A 5469-nucleotide genomic window follows, 5' to 3' on the forward strand; every position below is an offset into this window, starting at 1 on the left:
GTAATTTCATGAGTTTTACACATAAGCAAAAGGGGTTCACCCCTTTTAGTAGGCTAGCTGTACGTACCAGCTATGAAGCTGATTATGATTTTAGGTTCTTCACAATCTGCATAAACACTTAATGTCCAGGTTACATGATGCTACAAGACGGCTCCGTGGATTCATAGCCGATAGTAGGCGTTGATTCATAGCCGATATTAGGTGTGGATTCATAGCCGATACTAGGCGTTGATTCATATCCGATACTAGGTGTGGGTTCATAGCCGATAGTAGGCGTGGCTTCATAGCCGATAGTAGGTGTTGATTCATATCCGATATTAGACGTGGATTCATAGCCTAGTAATTCATAGCCAATACTAGGCATGGATTCATAGCTGATATTACGCTGCTGACTTGGCTCACAAGTGCACTGTGGACGATCCCCATAACGGGGCCCACTGCCCCACCTGGACCCGGACCCGGACCTGCACCCGCACCTTCCGGGCCATCTCTCCACCCCACAAGAGCAACTCTGGTAATTGTTGGACCATGCTGTCATGCACGGACAAACAAAACAAACCATTGCAACTTGTGGTGGCCATGGATACATCGGCTGCTTTGGTGGCCATGGATACATCGGTGGCTTGGGTTTTGGTTCTTCTTTCGGTTTTTCTTTAGGTGGTGGTGGTGGTGGCTTCTGGATGTCTATGCCCTTGATTACCTCATCAAGCTTGGCAAGCAGCGTTCTTTTGAGTTCGTTCGGATTAAAAACGCCAGATACCCGCACAGCATTTTTCTTCTCGTCATAGACAATTGAAACAATACTGCGGTCTTTACCTAATTAATGAGAAAAGAAATTACAAGAATATATGTAGTTATTTACTTGTTATGTTCATAATATAAATTGCACATGCACAATTTAGCAAAGATTTTGAACAATTCTTATATATGTCATTGTACTTTGCATCCTGCAGAGAAAATCCTGAATTGCTTGTCGATAATCCCAACGACTTAGGTCCACAGTAATAACGAGTGTATACATCTACAATTAATTTTGAAGCAATTGAAATAGCTTAGTATAAGATAATGGAAATGGAATTTAATTTTGAAATGAACTAAATGCGCACCTCGTCTCCCATTGTAAGATAGGGGTCCGTTCTTTTTAACTTGGCACGAATCTCAAAGCCTAATAATATTGTTCAACAACACATAAGAGATTAAATATTAATTCACGCTAAAGAAGTGTTGTTCGGTAAGCTAAAAAAAAGACAGAAGATTAAAATAGCTAAAGAAAGGGGGAGGTGTCTTAAAAAAGGGGCATGGAATTAGATTCAGACAAAAAGAGACTAAAGGATTAATCTGCACTAAGAACCGATATTCGGTAGAATTAAGCGACTAAAAAAGTTAAATGAGAATCATTTAACTTTAAGAAGGCTTAAAGAGACTTTTACCGAACGGCACAATTGAAATTTAGTTTCAAATCGTAAAGTAAAAGAAATCGTCTATGGTACCTTAGAGAAGCTGAATCCGGAACGACGGACCTCTAGTTTTAGTGATTCAATGAGAGCTGCAAGGGTTCTATTTAAACTGTTAATTAGACACAGAAACCTGTCTAATTAAGTTTCTTAATTAAATTTTTTTTTTGTTTTTTCTGATAACTTATTTTATCACTTTTTGTTTTTTTAATACTTTTAATTTGTTATTTTGTAGACCGTGACAGCCCATATATACTAGCAGACGACTAATTGTCGGATGCAAAATGGTCTGTTTATTAATTCATTGGAACTTATTCCGACAGGTCCACTCAAACTATTTATTTGCCCTTTCTATTTAATTTAGGATTCATGCTTCGGATCCACTCAAAACATTTAAGTTTTTAAAAATACACCATTTTTGCGTGAATTAAACAGATATTGAGTCATTTTCTGTTTTGTAAAAAATAAAAAACCGGTGAGGTTTTCACCGGAAAGTAGGTTAAAAACCGATGATATTTTGACAGGTTTGGGTAATTTTCAAAGTCCTACGCAAAAGTGAGTAAAATTTAAAATTTATTAATTTTTTTGGATATTAATAAAAATTTCGGTCATTTTTGGATTGGAACTATATTGAGTCCGATTCAAAAATGATTTTGTGTGGCTTTTTGTTGCTGCAGCAAATTTCTTCCGATTTTTTTATTTATATCCAAAAATTAAATTGAATTTTAAAAATTAACGGAACCGGCTGTCAAATTTTAAATCTACCCAAACTGGTTAACCGTTAACCGGACTAAATTTCCGGTTAACGGTTAACCGGACCGTTTGAAATAGTCCGGTTAACCGTTAACCGGAAATTTAGTTTCGGTCCGGTTAACGGTTAACCGGTTTTAGTGGGTTCGGTTAGCCGTGAACCGGATTCCTTGGTTTGGTTAACTGTGTAGCGGAAAGAACGGTTCGGTGAACCGTTAACCGGACCGCCTTTTTTTTTTAAAACGCGTGGGGGTCATGCGATGGGGTGTCGACACGTGGCATATGAGAACGGTTCGGTGAACCGTTAACCGGACCGCCTTTTTTTTTTTTTTTTTAACGCGTGGGGGTCATGCGATGGGGTGTCGACACGTGGCATATGCACTGTAGACCCGTGGCTTATGCTGCTGAAATTTCCGAATTTGTAGTTGAGTTTTGCCATTTGGTGCGGGAAGAAGAGAAGAGGAGGCCAGAGAGAAATCAGGTTTTTTTTTTTTTTTTTAATATTAAAATAGTTTATGATATTAATTAGAATAGTTTATGATATTGATTAGATTATTTAGAATCATGGAATATTGTTTGGATTGTTTAGATTGTTTAGAATTATTTGGAATATTGTTTAGATTCTTGAGATTTTTTAGAATTATTTGGAATATTGTTTAGATTGTTTGAAATTATTTCGAATATTGTTTAAGATTATTTGGAATATTGTTTAAGATTGTTTGGAAAATTATTTGGAATATATTTCAAATATTTATTTGAAATATTATTTGAAAATAACAAAAATGCATGTCTCTGTACCGAAAAGTGAAATTGAAACTGTTACATTCTGAAATTTTAAAACTTGATTAAATTGATAAATCGATCAATTGACTTAAAAAGTTTAATTAACTTAACGATCGTTCAGAAATTTTCTGACCGACTAAAACGGAACTAAACTTTCGTAATATAAATAATGTATGAAATTATGTATAACAAAATTTAGAGATTTAGAAATAAAATAAAATATAGCACTAGGAATAAAATTATAATTATTCGGTAAATTAGAAACTCAGAAAATCCGTGACAAATTTCTTTAAGTTGTTAGAAAAAGAAGAAATTTATTTAATTAGATTCGTGTGAATAAATAAATAATTTAATTCTAAGTAAGAATATAATTATACGAAATCATTCGTACGAGATAAATTATATAAAAGTTACCGATTTCGTTTATTTGAGAATTTTAAGAATTTGATTTGATATGTATATATATAGACATAGATACTATCCGATATCGATTTATTCGAATTCTAAAATTGAATATATATAATTATATAAAAGGAAAAATCAAATTATTCGAATCTTAAATTGAGAAATAAATATACGAATGTTATGTGCGAACATAGTTACAAATTTACAAAACTTGAATTCGAAGTTATACAAGAGAATAATTCATAATTAACATTCCTTTGATTCCTGTCGGAATGACTTTGCACCATATACATTTATGTATATATATTTGTTTTTCTTGGAAAATCTCAAACGTTCATTTTTCATCTAGCACCAATCTCAAGGCTTGTTTTATATTAAAGAATTGGAATTAAACAAATCAAATTTTGAGTTCGGGTTCACCCTCAAATTAATTCACCTATGAGATATCTCATATTTGCGTGACTTTTTGGAAAATCTCAAGCCGTTTAGATATGTTCAGCACGAATCTTAAAGCAGTCCAAATAATAAAACCTTTCTCTCTTTCTCTCCTCTCCCTCCCTGTCCGTGAGACCCCCTCCTCTCTCCTCTCTTCTACGCCAAAGAAAGAAAACAGAGGGGCTCCGCCCCCTCTTCCGTCGCCGGCGAACCCCACCGGACCCGCCTCTGATCTCTCCTCTCTTCCTCTCTGCCCGTGAGAGCCACGACCCGCCCCCTCTCTCTCTCGGTTTCTGCCCCCCTCCCCTCCCATGAAACCCTAGTTTCTAGGGTTGAGGATATGGGCTGCCTCGGTTTGATTGGTGCTATCCCGGTGCTCACTTGGTGTCGTGTTGGTGTTGGCGTGGTGCTGCCTTGGTGCTTGCTTGGAGCCGTGCTGGTGTTGGCGTGGTGCTGCCTCGGGGTTGGCTTGGTGCCATGCTGGTGTTGGCTTGGTGCTGTCTCGGTGCTTGATTGGTGCTATTCTGATGCTTGGTTGGTGCTGAGCCGTGTTAATTGCGGGTTGTTATTGCTCCGGTGTCGATTCCCCTTTCCCCTTTGCTCTCTCCATACCAGACTAGCTCTAATCGGATAAATTATCGAGCATCTTGTTCAATTGATTGTATTTTGTTGAGGGAATTGTAGTTAACTACACCTTTTTGCTCGGGTTGTTGATTTTCCCGGCAAAGGTGCTGACTTGTGGCTTGTGCCTTGTGAGATGTTTCTGTTTTACTGGTTGGTGCTGATCTGATTCTGGTTTGTCTGTCTGGTTTCGCTGGTGAATGTGGTGCCTTGTATCTGACCTATGCTTGTCTCTGTTTTGCTGGTTTTATTATGCATGGCTGTGTTGTGTTGTATGAATGGCGAAGTGCTGGTACCAGTGGTACCAGCCCAGTATACTACTGGTATGGTGCTGAATTTAGCATGATTACCAGCATTTGACCTGACAGGGACCATATTTCAATTATTGCAAAACTTTGGTTGATTATGTGAGAAACCAGCCCTTGTAGAAATTTATTTAAGAGGGGCCTAAATACAAAACTGTTATGCCTTGTGGATGAATTGATTAAATGAATTGGGGGCCTTTGTTTATGTATGCATTGGACTAAATTAAATAAGTAGGCCATTGGGTTAAAATGTATGACATGCATGACAATTTTATACATGGGCTTTGAAAGTGAAAATAGTTATAATGAACCTGAAATGAATTGTAAATTTTAAATAGGAGGCTTAAACCTTTACTAAATTATGGGTCTTTAATTAAATTGAATTGGAATAAAATAATTGATACGTCTAATGGACCAAAGTGTAATAAGGTGAAAGTTTATATAAGGGCCGACCACATATATATAATTTTGGAATTGGACTTGAATTAAAATGATTATAAATGAGCCGAAAGGTATAAAAGAATTGACGAATTGAAAGACGGCTTTTGGAATTTAAGTTTTGAGAATGTAACCGAACTAAACCAAGTAATCGTATAATATAGGTGTAGGCTCAGTCGAGCAAGATATCGCGAGGTAATTCGAGACGCCCGATCCGTAACTAAGCGGTACGCTCGTCATACTAAGGTGCGGGATTCTTGGACTTGTTTGATACTTTA

At 36.7% G+C, this 5469-nt stretch overlaps 1 long non-coding RNA gene across 1 annotated transcript; it reads right to left on the reverse strand.

Moving 5' to 3' along the window:
- Nucleotides 1-705: 705 nt before the first annotated feature.
- Nucleotides 706-1133, reverse strand: LOC144554002 (uncharacterized). The gene is made up of 3 exons (XR_013511505.1): nt 1107-1133; nt 940-1021; nt 706-816 (listed from the first exon to the last, which is right to left on the reverse strand). It is a non-coding gene; the product is annotated as an uncharacterized LOC144554002 (long non-coding RNA).
- Between the last annotated feature and the right edge of the window lie 4336 nt (nt 1134-5469).

Source organism: Carex rostrata, chromosome 5, assembly GCF_964058835.1.
Source record: "Carex rostrata chromosome 5, lpCarRost1.2, whole genome shotgun sequence".
Taxonomy (NCBI): domain Eukaryota; kingdom Viridiplantae; phylum Streptophyta; class Magnoliopsida; order Poales; family Cyperaceae; genus Carex; species Carex rostrata.